The 20,551-nt window shown below is 42.1% G+C and overlaps 1 protein-coding gene across 1 annotated transcript in view; it reads left to right on the forward strand.

Annotated features, from left to right (window-relative positions):
* Positions 1-20,551, forward strand: part of SHISA9 (shisa family member 9) — a 293,836-nt gene that overhangs the window by 65,495 nt on the left and 207,790 nt on the right. The window lies entirely within an intron of this gene.

Here is a 20,551-nt window from a genome sequence, read left to right on the forward strand (position 1 = left end):
AAGACAATATGGTACTGGCAGAAAAACAGAAACATAGAACAGTGGAACAAGATAGAAAGCCCAGAGACAAACCCACGCAGCTATGGTCAATTAATCTATGACAAAGAAGGCAACACTATACAATGGAGAAAAGACAGCCTCTTCAATAAGTGGTTCTGGGAAAACTGGACAGCTACATGTAAAAGAATGAAATTAGAACACTCCCTAACACCATACACAAAAATAAACTCAAAATGGATTAAAGACCTAAATGTAAGGCCAGACACTATAAAACTCTTAGAGGAAAACATAGGCAGAACACTCTATGACATAAATCACAGCAAGATCCTTCTTGACCCACCTCCTAGAGATATGGAAATTAAAACAAAAATAAACAAATGGGACCTAATGAAACTTAAAAGTTTTTGCACAACAAAGGAAACCATAAACAAGATGAAAAGACAACCCTCAGGATGGGAGAAAATATTTGCAAATGAAGCAACTGACACAGGATTAATCTCCAAAACATACTAGCAGCTCATGCAGCTCAACATCAAAACAACAAACAGCCCAATCCAAAAATGCTCAGAAGACCTAAATAGACATTTCTCCAGAGAATATATACAGATTGCCAACAAACACATGAAAGGATGCTCAACAGGAATGCTTAGGAACCCAAAAAATGTTTTGGGGTGGTAGAAAGTGAGGACCTGTGTGGAGGGGACCTGAAAGCCAAGGCAGGAAAGAAGAAATCTAAAGGACATTGGATGCTGTGCTAAGGAGTTTATATTTTAGCTCAAGGTGATGGGGAGGAAAGAACCAGCAGAGCAGAAACCTACAATACTAATGTCCTTTTCCTCAAAGTAATACACGTTGCTGAATATAAATAGCTCTGCTAAAGAAAAAATAGACCTGGGCTCATTTTATTTTCCTATAAAGATGAAAATTAGTTCTTGGAGATACTTTTTGCTTTTGCAATCATTATGTTTTTCCCAGTGGTATACAATAGTACTTTTATAAAGCAAATCATGTTTTTCATGGACTTAAAATGTAAGGACTGTCATACAGAGTGAAGTAAGCCAGAAAGAGACAGACAAATACCGTCTGCAAACACAAATATATGGAATCTTAAAAAAAAAAAAAAAAGGTTCTGAAGAACCTAGCAGCAGGACAGGAATAAAGACACAGACGTAGAGAATGGACTTGAGGACACGAGGAGGGAGAAGGGTAAGATAGGATAAAGTGAGAGAGTGGCATGGACATATATACACTACCAAATGTAAAATAGATAGCTAGTGGGAAGCAGCCGCATAGCACAGGGAGATCAGCTAGGTGGTCTGTGACCACCTAGAGGGGTGGGATAGGGAGGGTGGGAGGGAGATGCAAGAGGGAGGGGATATGGGGATATATGTATACATATAGGTGATTCATTTTGTGAAACAGCAGAAACTAACACACCATTGTAAAGCAATTACACTCCAGTAAAGGTGTTGAAAACAAACAAACAAACAAGCCAGAGTCCAGTGTAATTGGAAGTGAGCAAGAGCAAAGGTGATGCATAATGGGGTTAGAAATATTGGAAGGAGTGAAGTTATATAGAATCTTTTAGAGCCCAGTAAGTCTTTCTTCTCAGTCAGCACTGTCCAGTAGAGCTTTCTGTGACGACGGGTATGTCCTATATCCGCTCTGTTCAATATGGTAGCCACGAACCATTTGTGACTATCGGGCAGTTGATATGTGGCTAGTGCTACTGAGTTACTGAATTATTAATTTTTGCTAATTTTAATTAATTCCAGATTCAATTGGAGTAGCTGTGGGTAGCTATTGGCTACCACGCTGGAGGGCAGTTGCAAGTGATCCAGTAACCAGTGAGTGGTTTTGGTCACTGGAATGGTATGATTAGGTAATATTTTTCTAGAGAATGGAGTTTTAGGGCAAGAGGAGAAGCAGGGGCCCATTTTGGAGGCTGTTATATTCCATTCACTTTCTATGAGGAGCCTGGCAGCTGAGTCCAACATTCAAAGAAAGGTTTCCACTTGGCCTTCTTTTCCTTTTCAAATGCTGTCAGCTTTTCTGGAATAGTATGGGATCAGGACTGAGCTGATTCTTTTGGAAAATAGAAAGTCACAGGGAGTGTGCATTGTGTTTGGAGGAACAGCTTGATTCTAGTGGAAGAGATTCTTGACTCCCATAAAGATATGGGCTACAGACCAAGCTTGTTAAGCACTGGGCACTCACTGGGCAAGTGAAACCATCTTTTTTTATTTTATTGTTTTAATTGGTGTATAGTTGTTTTACAATGTTGTGTTAGTTTCTACTGTACAGCAAAGTGGAGTTCCCTGTGCTATACAGCAGGTTCTTATTACTTATCTATTTTATACATATTAGTGTATATATGTCAATCCCAATCTCCCAATTCATCCCTCACCCCTGCTTTCCCCGCTTGGTGTCAATACGTTTGTTCTCTATGTCTGTATCTCTATTTCTGCCTTGCAAACCAGTTCATCTGTACCATTTTTCTAGATTCCACATATATGTGTAACTATACGATATTTTTTTTCTCTTTCTGACTTACTACTTACTTACTCTGAAACCATCTTGATTTCAGAGCAGAGAGTTGTCAGGCCACTGAGCTATCACTTTTCTTTCCTGCTGTAGACAAAATGCACTTAAAATCTGCAGATGTTAATGCTAGTTGCTCCCTCTTTTTTTTTTTTAGTCCATATGAGCAACACAACTTATGTATAAGGAACACTGAATTTTCATAACCACTCTACCTGTTAATGATAGGTCCCTAAGAAGCATTTCAAAAATTTTATATTAAGACTCATAGAGGTAAGGATGGCATCCTTAACCTCCAATCATGGGTTGCCTTCAAATCATGAGTTGCCTTCCCCACTGATTGCTCTAGGAAAGGAAACACGTTAATTTTTGAAGAGTGTGGTCCTTTGGATTTTCCTCTGTCCTTTTGTGGTCCTGGCTATGTGTGCATCATCTCTTGGCTTGAAGGCTTTGAGATTCAGCATCCCCTACTGAATAATTCTTATTCTGCTACCATCTCAACCGAATCACAGAGATTTGGAAGGATGCTTACTTCCTTCAAAATTCAGTTTTCCTGTATGCTTGAACCAAAGATATTTTCCTTATTCTCAGAATCTCTCTGAGTCATTCCAGGTGTGCTAAGGTGTGGCTAAGGCTTTCTAATGCCAAGTGCCTTTTGGGGTTTTTAGGCAAGTGCGTCTTACAGAGGGAAACAGTAAGTCCGTGTGGCTGAGGGTCAGACTACCCTGATTCCAGCCTTGGCTTTGCCTAGAATATCACTCCAGGCAGAGAAAATGAAATAGGATGGTAGAAATGGGCAGATGTAACAGGGATCTCAGAGGAGAACGGCTGAAGGTAAGCCAGGGAAGGCTTTTAGAAAGAGTTGGCACTTAAGATGAATCAAAGAGCCATGTAGGATTGCATGGGTTACCTGGAGGAGGAGAACATTGTGAGCTTGAGCGATACGGGAAAGGAGGGAGCAGTGCTAGCAGAGGGCGAATTGAACACAGTTCTGGGGATCAGGGCTTGGTAGAGTTGTTGTGTATCAGTCACAGTCGTCTGGGCAGTAACAAATCACCCCTGAATCTCAGTGGTTTAAAACGAAAAGGTTGGGGCTTCCCTGGTGGCACAGTGGTTGAGAATCTGCCTGCCGATGCGGGGCACGCGGGTTCGAGCCCTGGTCTGGGAAGGTCCCACATGCCACGGAGCAACTGGGCCCGCGCGCCACAACTACTGAGCCTGCGCGCCTGGAGCCTGTGATCCGCAACAAGAGAGGCCGCGACAGTGAGAGGCCCGCGCACCGCGATGAAGAGCGGCCCCGGCTCGCCACAGCTAGAGAAAGCCCTCGCACAGAAACGAAGACCCAACACAGCCATAAATAAATAAATATATAAATTTTTTTTAAAAAATAAAGGTTTATTACTCATGCTACAAGTTATTGCAGGTCGGGTCTGCTCCAAGCTGTACCTGCTCAGGAACCCAGCTTATCAGGGCCTCCACTGTCTGGAATGTTGCCAGCATCCAAGACGGGGCGAAGAGAATGCGGCAAGTCATGCAGTGGCTCTTGAAGGTTTCCACTCACATGTCATTGACAAAAGCAAGTGACGTGGCTAGTCCTAACTCCAGAGGGGGTTGTAAAGTCCAATCCTACCTGGAAGGAGAAGAATGGAGAATATCAGTGGACAGAAGAAATGACTACAAACAGTGCTGTAACATTGGTTTGGAATCATTTGGTTTTGTATCCTTACATGATACTAGTTTTATGCTGGGGTGACATGGTCATTATAATTATAGCTACAAATCATGCTGCACATACTACATTCTAGGCACTGGCTAATGATTTACATGCATTGGAAACTGAGTCTTCACAACCTACCATGTATGGTAGGTTTTTGTCCTGCTCATTTAATGTTTGAAGAAACCAAGGTCCCAAAAGGCTAATCTAAATTTGCCCATGGCTGCATGTTGAATAAGTTTTAGATTCATGACATGAGCCCAGGTTCCTCTTGCATCAAATCTCAGGCTCTATCTTTCCAGGTGAAAGGGAGATGGGGCCCTTATAGGAACTGCTCTTGTTGTGTGTGTGTGTTGTTGTGTGTGTGTGTGTGTGTGTGTGTGTGTGTGTGTGTGTGTGTGTGTGTGTGAGAGAGAGAGAGAGAGAGAGAGAGAGAGAGAGAGAATGTTCCCACTAGACTGTAAGCTCCATGAGGGCAGGGCATTTCCTGTCTTGTTTAGCATTGTGTCCCATGTGCTTAGAAGAGTTCTTGGTAGATCCTCAACAATATCTGCTGAATGAATGAAGAAGGGAAGATACCATGTTGGATAATCCTACAGCAGGCGCTGGACACATAAATGAAGGAAGTGGCCCCCACCTTCAGGGAACCCTTGTTGAAGAGAAGCATATGGTGCTGTGGAGAACACAGTCCTACTTGAGGGAATCAGGTAAGACTACTTGGAAACTGGGACCAGAGCAAAGTTGTGACAACAGAGGGGGAGATATTCACCTTACATGAATAAGGGTGGGGGGTAGGGAGGAGCCTTGTACAGGGTATAGGAGCCTTGTATAGGGTATAGAGAAGAGAGAGAAAGAGTGCTTGGAAATGGGCAGATGACACAGCGAGAGGATGTTGTTCTCCAGAAAATAAAATGGAAGCCTGAATTTGGTCCACATCTAGCTCCTACTTTCATGAACTGAAACAGCAACACCTACTTGGTATAGGAGAATCAGACTGCTCACTGTTTATTGTGGAAGAAACAAGCCTGACTTCAATCCCCCCTGGGGAAGAATTTTCATAAGTGCAACCCTATTTCATCAAATTACGATTGCTGATTTTTATACAGAAGGAAGAGCCATTGTGTAACCCAATGAGTCGCTTTCGATTATAACTGACGTCTGAGTATTATTTGAAGTGCTCAGAATTTAATTATGCTCCATGTAGATGGCAAATAATTTGAAATGGTAAGCAATGAGTGTGTTTCCAAACCCCAGACCAAATGCCAATGATGCAAATTGCCACGTCCATAAAACTCCCATAAAGAACGATTAAGGAAAACAGTATTTGTTTTCAGAGTAATCTATTTAATATCTAATTCAAATTATGTTATAAAGAGCCCCAAAGGAGTGCAGCTACCTCGGCCTGGGGGAGGTCGGTGGTGTTTGAGATCATCGCAGAACATTTGGTTTCTATGTTTAAGGCATTGAGACATTTTCTTTTAAATTTGTTTTCTTTCCACTGCGACACGACAGAACCTGTACTAGAACCTTCTCCTTAAAAAAAAAAAAAAAAAAAAAAAAAAAAAGACAGGTTGATAGGTGTGACTGGAGAAATAGATAAAAGGATAAATGTATGTGAAAGAAACTATTCCCAAGTATTAATTGTAGAATCTTAAGTGTGAGTGAGTAGAGTATGTAGGTGTATGTATTCACCATACAGTTCTCTCAAATTTTCTGTAGTTTGGAAAGTTTCTGTAATAAAATGTTGAGGGAATGAAACAGTGAGATGCAGTGTCTTTGAATTATGGGATGGTTTGTGATCTCTTTTGGGATCCCAGAACTTGGTTACTGACCTTGATTCCTCTCTCCTCTCAATCTCCTTATCTAATCGGTCACCAAGTCCTGTGGATTCTGCATTGCATTAAATCTTCAGATACCATCCGTTCCTTACCTGTTCCCATGACTCCTGCCTGCATCAAATCTTGCCTGGGTTATACAACCATCCCTTCTTTGCTGGTCTTTATCTGCTCCCTTTCTGATTGACCCTTCACTCTATGGTCAAAGTGCTCTATTTATTCATTAAGCACCTTTTGGGTATCTGCCATCTGCAAGACACTGTGCCAAGTGATTGGACCTTAGGTACACAAAACTGGATGTATGATAATCCTTAGTTTATAACACACTCCCATCATTCCACACAGGACTTGCTTTTGTTTAGTTAATTATGTTTAATTGTTCGAGTTCATTATTCTTAATGATGGAATAGGCACCTCGGAACTCATGCCCCAAACAAAATCTGGAATATTGACAATAATGTGCATCTAACCTTATGGTTCCCTATCAGCCCCTGCCTCCACCCTTCTCCCTGCCTTCCTCCATCCAAGTCAACTACCATTCTCAGTCCTGATGCATCATTTGCTTGCTTTCCTTTTGATATATTTATTGCTTCTGTTTATGTTCCTAAATGTTTATATTCTTATTTTGATTGCTTTTAATTTTGTAAATCGTGTAGCACACTCTATATAATTTTTTGGAACTTCCATTTTTTTTCTCCACTTACTAAGATTCATCCATTATGTTGTGTGTTGCTGTAGTTCATTTGTTTTGACTGCAGTTTATCCATTTAATTTATTTCAGTCTGTGTCACTCTTTTATTTTTAATCCTTGCTTTCTTTTCAAAAATGGATATCTGTATCTCCCCTCTAATAAGAGGGGAACTTAACATACTTTCTCATCCCTTGGTTTCTTTCCTCCCCACCACTACACCTACTACTTTGACGTTATCTGGACTAAAGCTTCTCAGTTTTAAAGTGCATTCAGATCACTTGGGGATCTTATTAAAATGCAGAGTCTGTCTTAGTAAGTTGTGGGTGGGACATCAGTTCCTGCATTTTTAACAAGCCCAAGTGATGTGCTTGCTACTGGTCCAGGGACCACAGTTTGAGTAGGATCTGGAGACTTTTAATTCTCTATTTTTCTGGATATAATTTCTCTTTTTATTTGGTCTTAGCTATTATTTAAAGACAGCATCAAGGCATTTGATCACCTGTATCTATCTACCTGGTACCATCTCTGGGATATGTCTTTTCTCTTATTTAGGTAGTTCATCCAAAATTGTGTTCAAGTGGGGCTTTGTGTGGCTAATCTTTGAGGTCTTCTATGCCTGAAAATATTTTTATTGTACCTTCATATTTGAATGACTTCTTAATTGGATATAATATTTTGAGTTCTATTTTTTTCATTTAATTCACTTAAAATATTACTTCATGTATTCTTGCATTCGGTATTGCTGACGAAAAAAATTCTGATGTCAATCTGATTCTCTTTAAAAAAATGATCTCTTTCTCCTTGGAAGCTTTTTAGAATTTCCTCTTTGCTTTTGATACCTTCTTAACTTTAACTATAATGTGTCTAGGTGTGGGTTTTTCCTCATTTCTCTTCTTTGGGATGTTATAGAACTTTAAAAAAAATTCTGAGAAATTCGTATCTAATATTTTTTCAAATGTTTACTCCTTTCCACTTTTATTTCTCTCTTTTTCTGGGAGTCTTCCTATTTTAAAAAAAATTTTTATTGTAATACAGTTGCTTTACAATGTTGTGTTAGTTTCTGTTCACAGGTTTTTTAAAAATCAGCTATATGTTTGCTATTTATGAGAGACTCAAACTAGAACAACACAAGAAGTTGAAAGTCAAAGAAGAGAAACTAATATACCAGATAAATGCAGCAAAAGAAGCAAGGAGGCATATTAATATCAGATATTCAAATCAGATAAAGTAGAATTCAGATTTAAGCATTAAAAGGGTTAAAAGGAGTATTTTTGTGTGTGGCTTTTTTTTACATCTTTATTAGATTATAATTGCTTTACAATGTTGTGTTAGTTTCTGCTGTACAACACAGTGAATCAGCTATTTGTATGCATATATCCCCCGCCCTGTCCCAGCTTGAGCCGCCCTCCCACCCCACCATCCCACCCCTCTAGGTGGTCACAGAGCACCGAGCTGAGCTCCCTGTGCTATGCAGCAGCTTCCCAGTAGCTATCTATTTTACACATGGTCCTATTCTTTTTTAGATTCTTTTCCCATATAGGCCATTACGGAGTATTGAGTAGAGCTCCCTGTGCTATACAGTAGGTCCTTATTAGTAATCTATTTTATATATAGTAGTGTGTGTAGGTCACTCTCGATCTCCCAATTTGTCCCTCCCCCTGGAATCTTCTTATTTTGATGTTAGTGATTCTCTTCTATCCTCCATATCACTTAGCTTAAAAATTTTTTTTTGTCTCCTTAAAAAACTAAAAATAGAGTTATCATATGATCTAGCAATCCTACTCCTGGGTGTATATCCAGAAAAGACAAAAACTCTAATTCGAAAAGATACATGCACCCCAATATTCATAGCAGCACTATTTACACTAGACAAGACATAGAAGCAGCCCAAATGTCCATCGATAGATGAATGGATAAAGAAGATGTAGTACATATATATACAATGGAATACTACTCAGCCATAGAAAGAATGAAATAATGCCATTTGCAGCAACATGGATGGACCTAGAGATTATCATACTAAGTGAATTAAGTCAGCAAGAGAAAGACAAGTATCATATGGTATCACTTATATGTGGAATCTTAAAAAAGGATACAAATGAATTTATTTACAAAACAGAAATAGACTCACAGACATAGAAAACAAACTTAGGGTTACCAAAGGGGAAAGGGTTGGGGAGGGATAAATTAGGAGCTCGGGATTAACATATACACACTACTATATCTAAAATAGATAAACAACAAGGTCCTACTGTATAGCACAGGGAACTATATTCACTATCTTGTAATAACCTATAATGGAAAAAATCTGAAAAAAGGATATATACACACACACACACACACACACACACACACACACACACACACACACACACACATAACTGACTCACTTTGCTGTACACCTGAAACTAACACAACATTGTAAATCAACTGTACTTCAATAAAAAAATTTTTTGTATCTTCCTCTTCCTTCTAGAAGATTTCCTCCACCTTGTCTTCCAGTTGATTAATTCATTCTTCAACTGTATTTATTCTGCCATCCATTGTGTTCTTTATTTCAACCATTACATTTTTTATGTCTGATATTTCAGCTTGGCTTTTTAAAAAATATTCTTTTGTTCTTGTTTTGGTTTATATTGTTACTCTTTTCTTTTATCTCTTTAATATGCTTAATAAAAGGCTAATTTGATATTCAAAGTCCATCTGTTCTAATATTCTTACTTCTGTTGGAATCTGAAGCCCAGTGGGTTGTTTTCCTTTCGAAATGGTTCTGATCCTCAAATCTATTGTTATTTTGGGTTGTGAGCTCATTTTACCCTGGAGGTATTGGGCAGTTACTCTGATGGGCAATGTGGAAGGATGGAGGCCAGACCCCCATGTCAGCTCTGATGAGCTCAGTGGGTAGGGAGTGAATGAGCCCTAGAATGGTGAGCTCCAGACAGAAGAAACCCACAGTCATGCTCACCATTCAAACAGCTTTTCAGGCATCATTTTTGCCCCTAAAGGAGGCTCCTCCTAATGTAGCTTTTCCATTTTCCCTACTCACACATACCACTTTGGAGGTATGAAGGGGAGAAATCCTCACCTCCTTGAGGAAGCAACTCCCTTGAGGTTATTTAGTCCCCTTTTTCTCAGCACCTCACAAGCACAGAGCTTTTACCCTGCCCTGATTTTATTTTTGATGGCATCTGGACAAGACGTCTGAGTTGGCCTGTGGGGGCAGGTGCTGTATGCACCTGGGAAATGGTAGGGGAGCACTGAGGGCCACACATTGCAGATTTAGAACATTTCCATCATTGCGAAAAGTTCTCTTGGACAGCACTGCATTAGACTATATTGCCTCTTGAGAAAATGATTACATTTCTTTTCTTAGTACAGAAAGTGACTCATGGACTGGCCCTGGTCTACCTTTTTAACCTCATTTGCTGGTACTCCTTCACTCTCTCTTACCTTTCCGTTGTACCCAATTCCCCAGAGCTCCCCAGCAAGGCATGCCTTTCAGGCACGCATTATACTATTTTTTTTTTTTTTTTTTTGCGGTACGCGGGCATCTCACTGTTGCAGCCTCTCCCGTTGCAGAGCACAGGCTCCGGACGCACAGGCTCAGCAGCCATGGCCCACGGGCCCAGTTCCTTGGGCATGCTTCTGTAGGCTTTGCTCTCATGGTCTGCTCACGTGCCTCTCTTTGGGTTACCGGAGCCACTCTACCTGGGAGGCTACGTTCCCTGGGTGCCTAAGTGGTGCAGGCATATGAAAGCCCACTTCTCTTGCCTCAAGTTGGAACTAACTCTGAAGCCTGATGTACACTCCAGAGTTCCAGCTGGGATCGGGCTGAGGTTGGGAGATTCCCTGAAATCACCAAATGAACAACTTCCTCCCCTTCCCTGACCTGCCTCCCCTACTCCCTTACCAGTTTCGCCTGCAAGCTCTTCCTGCATGATGTGTGGCATTACCCGAATTGCACATGAGTCCTCACCCCGGGGTCTGCTTCTGGGTCACGTTTGCATCCAAAGGAGGTGTTGTTGAGTGGGTAGCAGTTGAAAAGAACAGAAGCTCTGAGTCCCACAGATTTGAGATAGATTGGAATTTCTCTGTTACCACTTACATGTTGTGAAAAATTTTAGACGATTCTTAAACTCTCTGAGCCTCAGTTTGCTGATCTGTAAAGTGGAAAGAGTATGACCCACCTTGAGAAGTTGTTGTGAGGTTGGGCATGTCATCTGTGTGACCCCCTACCCATTGTGGGTGCTGTATACATTTTAGCTCTCATTACTCTTTGGGATTGAACGGGTTGAGACTGGAGACAAAGAGTTCATTCAGACACAAATTACCTAATAAGAGAAACGTTGAACCCCTGAGCTGGTCCCCCATCCTACTCTATGCACTATGGCCATAATTTGGATGTGTTCCTTCCTTGTCTAAGGATTTGGGCTGACATTCAGCTGGTGTTATGGACAATGCTGGCACTCCACCCAGATCCTCTAAAGTTCTATTCTTCTCCTCAGATTAATGGTGTCCAACCTTTGACCTTCCTGTGCTTTTGCCTCCAGGCGGCACCACTGGCTCTTGTTCAGAGGACTTCCTGGGCAGCTCCTGGAGGTGCTTTGCTTTGCTCTGTATCCTACTCCCGGGACAGCCCTTAACTCCTGACTTCTGGATGCATGAATATGAAAGCTGGGCTTTCTTGCCTTAGATCAGGCCGACTGTGGGGCTGATTTATGCTCCAGACTCCCCTGTGGAATCAGGTTGAGGTCACTATCTGTGTGGCTTTGATTCAAGTCCTCAGCCTGGCTGGGCTTTCCTCCCTTCTTTGTTCTGCTTCACTTGCTTTCTTACTGTTTTTTTGTTTTTTTTTTTCCCCCTGGGAACAGCTTCTTAATAAATCACCCACGTACAAATCCTCATCTCAGAGTCTAGGTTCAGTCTGGCTGGTATGTACAAGTGTGCCCGTGGTGGGCATTAAAATTTGAAATACTTCCATGCCAGTTGGGAAAAAGCCACTGCCCTGGTGTCCCAAGTGCCTGCCTGCCACCCTGGCCCTTCACTTGTATCCCCTAAACCTTCCAAGATTTTTAAAATAAAAGGATAACAGCAGGAGACTTCCAGAACCTTCTCCAAAGTTATGGTCAGTGTCCATTCTGATTGGTTAGTATGTCAACCTGTTAAGTAGGCACACATGGGATTACTCAGATGTGGGGTGTGTGTGTGTGTGTGTGTGTGTGTGTGTGTGTGTGTGTGTGTGTGTGTGTGTAGTTGAGAATGGCAGGCAGGCTGGTCCAAATTTATCGTTTGGTGGTGGTGTTTCTCCCAGACGTCACAGTGCCTCCCTTGTTTAACAAAACCCTCAAGCACTTTGTCTGCCCAGATGCCCAGACTCTGCCAGGGAAAAGGAAGAATTGGCTTCTGTTGGAAATCAACATGAGACCAGGAGTCCATTCAGTCCGAGGATCACCCAGAGTGACCCGAGGGGGCTGCCAGGCTAGCAGGTGTTCAGGTGGAATAGTCACAGAGGAGACACCTGTCACCTGTCTGCTCTGTCAGGTGAAGCAGGAGAGTGTGCTCAGGTGTCTGGCCCCTGTTCATCCTCAGACAATCCTGCCTTGCCCACAGTTATATCCTCCTCATCCTTTCCTGTTCCTGTTAAAGGACTTCCTTCTTCACTTCCTCCCTCCCTGCCCCCTCCTCACTCTGGTGTGTGTGGGTGCGCGCGCGCGCGCGCGCGCGCGTGTGCGGTGGGAGAGATGGGGAGAGCGGGATATTGCTTTTAGAAGTGATTTGGAGTCTCCTTTCCATTTAGAAAATGGGTGAATTACTCTTTTTTTTTTCTTTTAGCATCTTTATTGGAGTATAACTGCTTTACAATGGTGTGTTAGTTTCTGCTGTATAACAAAGTGAATCAGCTGTACATATACATATATCCCCATATTTCCTCTCTCTTGCATCTCCCTCCTAGGGTGAATTACTCTTTACAGCCACAAGTCTTTTGTGGGTTTGTGGGGGGGGGGGTTAAAACAATAAAATTGTACATCTTGATTCCCAAGAAAGTTTTCTCTAGATCTGTGTGGTGATGATGAGGGAGAATTCAGGTGTGGTGCGATCATGGCCCCTGAGGTCTGCCCAGACTGGATATTGGAGGGGTTGGGCTGAATGGCCCTGGGAGGATCTCCCCGCTCTGCAGGTCAGAGAATCAGATTGTCTTTCCAGGGTCTATACGTCTAGTCACCAAGATGTTAATAGTGGTAACAGCTAATGTTTATTAAACCCTGTGTGCTGGGCATGGTTCTAAGGGCTTCCCCTTATTTTGTCCTGCCACAACCCTATGAGGGAGAAGCACTACTCTTATTCTCCCCATTTTACAGATGAAAATACTGAGGCTTGAAGAGATGAAGTAACCTGTCCAGGTTCACATGGCTCCAAGATCTGGAGATAAAACCAATAAAACCAGGGAATATGGCCCCAGGGCCTGAGTGCTACCACGACCTGATATTGCTTCCTCTTCTCACTACCTGAATGAAGTGTACCTGTACCTTCCATGTCTGTCTTCTGCACTGGTTCTGAGCAACTTGAGGCCAAGGGACTGTTTCTTGGCCATCACAGTAGCCCCATTGCCTACCCAGGATCTGGTACAGGTCAGAAGCATTGTGATAAACCCTGAAACACCTGAAAAAAACTCCCTGATGGGCCGAAGAACTGTTGCCATTCATCCTTTGTACATTTGCCCACTGATCTACCCCACGTTCAAAGTTTCAAGAGAATGAATTCCACTTTGAGGGAGATTCAAGTTCTATGTTTGGCATAACTTTTATTTTATTATTATTTTTTAAATTTAATTTTTATTTTCTGTTAGAGTATAGTTGATTTACAGTGTTGCGTTAGTCTCAGGTGTACAGCAAAGTAATTCAGTTATACATATGCAATATATCTATATATATATTGTATATCTATAGATATATATATCTATATACATATTGTGTATATATATATCTCTATATATCTATATATCTATATATTCTTTTTCAGATTCTTTTCCCATACAGGTTATTACAGAATATTGAGTAGCGTTCCCTGTGCTCTACAGTAGATCCTTGTTGATTATCTATTTTATATACAGTAGGTGTGTGTATGGAGTAACTTCTAAAAAAGCAATTAGAGCTGCCATTTTATCAAGTCCTTGCTGGGGGCTACCTGGCTCCATGCTAAACCTCTTATACGGGGTAGATAGCATCACCCATCTCTTGTAGATGCAAAAATGAAGGCCTAGATCCATGAAGTAAGCAACTTGCCCAGAGTTACAATAGCTAGGATGTGGTGGGCCCAGGAGTCACCTCTGGGTGACTAGGTAGTTGGTCTCCAGTTTTCCTATTCTTATAAACTAAGCTAGTCTGCTTGTCTGAATACATCAATAGTCAGAGACTCGAAGAAGAAAAGGAACTTGCAGGACAAGACAGCAAGATCTTGAAGTCAAATCTCCAGATTCTTTCAGTCTGTCCCAGTGGTGGTACCCACAGTCCTCCTGGGCTCTCCTCCAATGACTTGGGACTCCTGGCTCTCCAGGCTTCAGGAACATTTCCAGATCCAATTCCCAATGCTTCTTTGTAAGGCCCTAGAGTGGTCATCTAAAGTGTTAGGCAGGGCTTCCCTGGTGGTGCAGTGGTTGAGGGCCCGCCTGATGATGCAGGGGACGCGGGTTCGTGCCCCGGTCCGGGAAGATCCCGCGTGCCGCGGGGTGGCTGGGCCCGTGAGCCATGGCCGCTGAGCCTGCGCGTCCGGAGCCTGTGCTCCGCAGCGGGAGAGGCCACAGCGGTGAGAGGCCCGCGTACCGCAAAAAAAAAAAAAAAGTGATTAAAGTGTTAGGCAGTTAAACTCTTTATGGCTCTTGACACTTCGGTACTCTTGACTTGAAGCTGTCTGTCCATCCTGTCCAATTTAAATAACGTTTCCTGGCAGGCAGTGTCCTCTGCTAGATGGATTCTTCATCCCTGTTTTTTTTCCACCACTAATAGAGTTTCACCCAATGTCAGATCCCCAAGCACCGGAGATCTCTCATTCTCAGATTGTGTCTCTCCCCAGAGCAGTAAGTCAAGCTCCTTCTGGCTTGGTGTTGTAGGTTCGTTTTCTTTTTAAGAAAAAGATTTTAATTAAAAGGGTAGTCCCTGTTAATGAGCACTCACCTTTAACTGAATACCTACGACCCACCAGGCACCTTGCTTAGCACTTTCTATGCCTTAACTTGTTTACTCTTTGCCACTCTTTGCAGTAGGTACATGGTTATCCCCGTTTTGCAGGTGAAGTCACAGTGACTTGGATGTTGAGAGTTAGTAAGAGTCAATAATAGCTAGACAGTGGCAGGGCTGGATTTAAAGCTGGGTTCTTCAGACTAGAAATCCATTCTCTGAGCTTATGGAGCCAAATAGATGTTTTGAAAAAGGAAACGAAAACTGCTTTTTAATCCTACTACCTAAGGATAATTGCAGTGGGAGTTTGCTTTATTTCCATGCAGTCTGTTTTTCTAAGAAAAACATGACTAATTAAATGATCGGTGGCTAATTAATGGCTAATTAAGTATTTTCTTGTTTGCTTTTTTTCATATACCATTTTATTATGATTAGGTTGCCATGTCATTCATTTTAAGGGAATACATATAATATTCCATCATCTGAACAGACCATAACTCATTTGACCATTTTATCATACTTGGACATTTAAGTCATTTACAAGTTTTTATTCTTAGATCAGTGGTTCTTAATGCGGATTTTGTCACCCAAGGGAACATTTGGCAATGTATGGAGACAGTTTTTTAAAAAATTAATTTTATTTCGGTATAGTTGATTTACAGTGTCGTGTTAATTTCTGCTGTACGGCAAAGTGATTCAGTTATGCATATATATATTCTTTTTCATATTCCTCTCCATTATGGTTTATTACAGGATACTGAATGTAGTTCCCTGTGCTATACAGTAGGACCTTGTCGTAGTTTGCGTCTGCTAATCCCAAACTCCCAATCCAATCCTTCCCCTTGGAGACAATTTTGACTGTCATAACTAGGGGTTGGTGTGTGTACTCTTGACCTTTAGTGCGTAGAGTACATGGATGCTGCCAAACATCCTACAATGCCCAGGACAGCCCTGACACCAGAGAATTAGTCGTCTGACCCTAAACGTCAAGAGTGCTGCGACTGAGAAACCCTGATCTTAGAAATACCATCATGATAGACACCCTTGTCCATTAAACCAAACATGTCTGACAGACAGATCTCTGGTTTTCTATGGTTGATTCCTAGAAGGGGAATTACTGAGTCAAAGATTAGAACCTCTGAAGGATCCTGAAACACAATATCAAATTGCTTTCCAGCAAGGTAGAAATATAATTCTTCTAACACCAGTACCTATTAAACCCCACTCTAGCTAGCATGCAAAATGATTATGCTATAATCCTTTGTTAATTTGAAATGGGAAAAAAACCCGCTCTCTTGTTGTTTTAATTTGCATTTCCTTTGATTATTAAGGAGCTGAGTACCTTTTCATATGCTTATTAGTCGTTTGTATTTCTTCTCCTGTGAATTATCAGCTCCTGTCCTTAGCCCACTTTTCTACTGAAGTTTTTAACTGATTGGTAGGAAAGTTTTCCTTTGCAAACCTTTTTTTTTTTTTGGATTTCAAAGGCAACTCAGAACATACATTTTGGACTCATATGTATAACTTATTAAATATTGTTTGGGAAGAGTTGTCTAGTAGGGCGATTATGGGTTTTTTGGAGCCTTTCCCGTGTCAGATATAGAGACGTCATTGAAAATTGATAATATTCTTTGAAGATGAAAACAGCGCCTGGGTGTAAAGCAGCGTCCTCTGTGACTGAAGGGAAGGAAATGAAAGTGCCTGAAGTTTGGGGTGTGAATTGGAAATGGAGAGCCAGGAAGTTCAAGCGTGTTCTCAAACTGACAGAGCCCTAGTCTCTGGCTCAGAAAAAAAGTTCTCGTAATTGCTGAATAATTACTTAACGTCACTCTCTTCATGGCTCTAGCAGAGTGGGTTGGAAGAGAGGAAGATAAATTGTGTCAGTCTCTCTAGAGGAATCCAGAACAGTACAATTTTGAGAGTTACCAGGAATCCTAGCTATTATCCAGGCCCAGGTGTCCAAAAGCACCCACTTTTTATCACTGGGAGCACCTAAGATTAAGGTGGATGTTAAAGGACACATTTCCTTTTGCTACTTTTACATTGATTTCTAAAAAAAAATATTATTGAAGTATAGTTGATTTACAATGTTGTGTTAATTTCTGCTGTACAGCAAAGTGATTCGGTTACACATATATATATTCTTTTTCATTTTCTTTTCCATTTATGGTTTATCACAGGATATTGAATATAGTTCCCTGTGCTATACAGTAGGACCTTGTTATTTTTACATTGATTTTAATATACACTAGAAAAAATACCTGTAGTCAGCTTATCAGTCCCATGAGTTCATGGATATTATTGCTTAGGATGGGAGTAACTAGATATTAAGTTAAAAAAAAGTCATCTAGAACAGTGTCTCAGTACCTAGAGGATTGTCTGGCATATTGTAGCTGCTTGACGAATATTTGTTGAATAAATGGATATAAATAAGAAATATTAAATAAGTAATGTTATGAATGGTATGAAGATACAGCCCAGTAAAAACTATGAAAGTGGTAGGAGAATGAAAAGTTTGAGAAACAGTGCTGTTAATATCCTTGACTGCAGACAAAAAAAACTAATCCTCGAGGAAGGGAAAATGTTGCCTAAGGTCACAGAGTCAGATCTAGAATCTGCTCTAGATCCCAGTTTTTCTGTCTCAGACACCTGTGCTCTTTTAGCCATAATAAAAGGTTGTTTCCAGCAATTTTATCGTGGAATTCCCTTCTTCACTGTTGTAACTGTAGTATCTACAGGGGTCACTCTGTCATTTTTGCTTTGGAAATTGACAAGGGGTGACTTACATTTTGCAAAGGAGTAGTAACTGAATCCTCGCGATAGTCTAGGCAAAACCGAGCACTTCCTTTCCGCATTTCTAGGAGGTAGAGATGCGCCTTATCACCCCATTTCACAACTGGGAGAACTGAGGCACAGAAATATGCCATCCCACTTCTAGTGTAGCTTTTTCTGTACAGTCTATCTGGCCCTGATGCACACACGGCCTGTGGTATACTCTTCGTCTCCATCTTGGATTATTTCAATTCATCTTTGGTTTTGTTTCTGTCTCCTTCTCTGAAAGAGATTACTCATTTCATGGTGGAGGATGGGTGGAGAGGAGAATGGGACAGCTCAGTCCCTCTGCGAGCCCCCCTGTGCTGACCCTCAGGTAGGTTATTTTCTGCAGGAGGAAGGAACTGACTTTCTCCTTGTCTTTGAGGTTGGCTTAGATTGCAGAGAACACAGGCAGGACGGGTCATCTCACATCCTGAGAAACTATTTTTGCGTTTCTTCGAGAGGAAGCAACATGGCACAACAGTTAATTGTGTAGACCCCAGAAATGGACACATCTGGATTTGTATCTGGGCTCTGATTTTTCCTAACATTGTGACTTTAGGCACATGACTCTACTTTTCTGAGCTTCAGTTTCCTTGGATTAATATACCTAGATCAGGCATGAGGATGAAATGAAACAATATAAAAAGTACGTAGGGGGCTTCCCTGGTGGCGCAGTGGTTGCGCGTCCGCCTGCCGATGCAGGGGAACCGGGTTCGCGCCCCGGTCTGGGAGGATCCCACATACCGCGGAGCAGCTGGGCCCGTGAGCCATGGCCGCTGAGCCTGCGCGTCCGGAGCGTGTGCTCCGCAACGGGAGAGGCCACAACAGAGGGAGGCCCGCATACCACCAAAAAAAAAAAAAAAAAAGTACGTAGGTGCTCAGTTGAACATCGTTTGGTATTCATTCAACAGCCAGTTATCAAGCATCTACTCTGTACAGTGTGTCTGATGCTGGTGACTTGGTGGTGGGCAAGATAGACCCAGCACCTGCCCATGTGGAGTTTACTGTGTGGCAGAGAGGCAGACATCAAGCTGGTAATTGCCCACTTATAATTCCAATTTATAATAAATACAGGTTGTTTAAGAAACTATATGAAGAGTCTATTTAGACTGGGCGATCCCTTGCCTTTCTGAGCAAGGTATTATAAGCTGAGATCTGCAAGGTTAGTGGGAGGAAGCCCAGGTAGCAAGGAGAATGGGAAGGGCGTTTCGGGTGGAGGGAATGGCATCTAGAGTGGCAGCCAGGTGGAGGGAATGACTGGGGGACAGAAAAGTGGGTGGTGAGTTAGGGGCACCTGAAGGAAGACCAGTGTGGTTCCAGCATGAGTGAGAGCAGAGAGTAGAGGAAATGAAAGTAGATTTCCCAATGGGGGGGCGGGGTTGTGTTTACTCCAGGCTCAATATCCCTGGGCTAGAGAGATAGTCTGGGGACAGCTTTGGTAGGGCCTTAGTGATCGGGATACAGACTTTGGAGTTTTCCTGAGTGCAGTGGACCAACACTATAAACAAATCATTCTGGCTCCTTTGTGGAGAATAGATTGGAGGAGCCACGGAAGGCAGGCAGATAGTTGGTAGGCTGTGTGGACATCCAGTTGAGAGATTATGGTGACTTGGACCAGGGTGGGAGCCATGGTAATGGAGAGAAGTGGATGGATCTGGGGTATATTGGACATCATGGAGGACCATATCATCGTTTTGCAAATATTCACTTTCTGCTGTACCATCGGAAGAAAGTACTTCCTCACTCTGCTGATTTTGGGTTTGGTCATGTGACATGCTTTGGCAAATGGAATATGGGCGGAGCCAACAGAGTACAGTCAGAGAAGAGGCTTTAAGAGGACTTGTATGTGTCTACCGGCCTCTTGTGCTCCTGTCATTTGCCATGAGAATGGCAAGCCCCAGCTCAGTAGTGGTGGTGGTGTTCCATCACCCTGGTTTTGGAATGAGGAGACTCATGTTGTAGATTTGAACTTGACCTGCATCCTGAGAATAAGCTCAGCAGAGTCAGGCAGAGCTCCAGCTGACTCACTGTGGTCTTCAACCACTAAGATTTTGGAGTTGTTTGTTACTGCAGCAAAACCTGACCCTTCCAGAGGTAGAACTGGTATGATCATTGGATCATGGTCAGGGATATGATGTCATGGGTGAGGAAAATAGCAGTGTCAGGGGTGATTCCCACATTTCTGGCATAAGCAGCTGGATGAATAGAGGTGCCATTTACTAAGATTAAGAAGATCAAAAGTTCAGTTTTGTTCTTGGGAATTTGAGATACCTGTAAGGTGCCCAGGTAGAGATATCAAGTCTATAGATGGTCTTATGTGTCTTGGGCTCACAAGAGAGTTCTTGGGATAAAGATACAATTTTTTTTCTACTGGCTTGTGAACAATACTCAAAGTCACAGGAGTGGATAAGATCTTTTGGGCCAGTGTTTCTTTTTTTTTTTTTTTTTAACATCTTTATTGGAGTATAATTTCTTTACAATGGTGTGTTAGTTTCTGCTTTATAACAAAGTGAATCAATTATACATATACATATGTTCCCATATCTCTTCCCTCTTGCGTCTCCCTCCTCCCACCCTCCCTATCCCACCCCTCTAGGTGGTCACAAAGCACCGAGCTGATCTCCCTGTGCTATGCGGCTGCTTCCCACTAGCTAGCTATTTTACGTTTGGTAGTGTATATATGTCCATGCCACTCTCTCACTTGGTCACAGCTTACCCTTCCCCCTCCCCACATCCTCAAGTCCATGCTCTAGTAGGTCTGTGTTTTATTCCCATCCTA

This window comes from Physeter macrocephalus, chromosome 14 (assembly GCF_002837175.3).
Source record: "Physeter macrocephalus isolate SW-GA chromosome 14, ASM283717v5, whole genome shotgun sequence".
Taxonomy (NCBI): Eukaryota; Metazoa; Chordata; class Mammalia; order Artiodactyla; family Physeteridae; genus Physeter; species Physeter macrocephalus.